Source organism: Acyrthosiphon pisum, chromosome A3 (genome assembly GCF_005508785.2).
Source record: "Acyrthosiphon pisum isolate AL4f chromosome A3, pea_aphid_22Mar2018_4r6ur, whole genome shotgun sequence".
NCBI classification, from domain to species: Eukaryota; Metazoa; Arthropoda; class Insecta; order Hemiptera; family Aphididae; genus Acyrthosiphon; species Acyrthosiphon pisum.
Genome location: NC_042496.1, coordinates 37513459 through 37514272, shown reverse-complemented (window position 1 = coordinate 37514272; position 814 = coordinate 37513459).

The window sequence follows — 814 nt, the reverse complement described above, 5'->3', positions numbered from 1 at the left end:
CTATCGTCAGAAATTCGGTCTTCAAAAATCGACAAATTTCAAATCTATCAAACTCCATTCGTTCCCAAACCAAATCAATGTTCTACAAAAATCTTTCTCGAATCATGCTCACATCCGACTTCTAGGTAAAACACACCCTCCCCCTAATACTAAACGTAAATTGAAAACCCTACCCACTCTCTTGGGCAGACCAATAAGTCTTACCATTTCTTCTTAATTTCCATCCACTAGTAGAGGCATAAGCCTGGAATAGTAAACGGCATAGCCATCCCTCTCAATGCAATGTAAACCACAGCAATTATAACCGTAACCCATTCTCATTATTTTGAAAGTTCATCAGCATAACTTTGACATGGTCTTATCCAAAAGCCAGTTGATACCATGACAATAATACGTACATGATATATTGTAACCAAAACTTCATTTTTTGTTTGTATTGGCAAGTATTTAAAAAATCATTAATATCTCAAAAGTAAAAAACCTTCATTGAAGTTTTTCACTATCAATAAGTTCATATGACATAATTATTTCAATCGTAATTGTAAATTTGTTGTTATTTAGTTTTTGACGAAACAATTTGTAGACAATTTAAAAAAACGGCGGGTGAATCGGTCCCACTTTAAACACCAAGATGCTACAGGAAAAAATATAATGGTCGCTTCGATTTGAAGTATCACTGAACAAAATTTAACACTGAGAGTTAAATCTATATAAATTAAATCAAATTTCTTTAAAAAAAATATTTAATAACAATTTTATATTTATAAATTTAGCTTATTGCATACATTATGAACAAACAGGGAAAAATAATTGT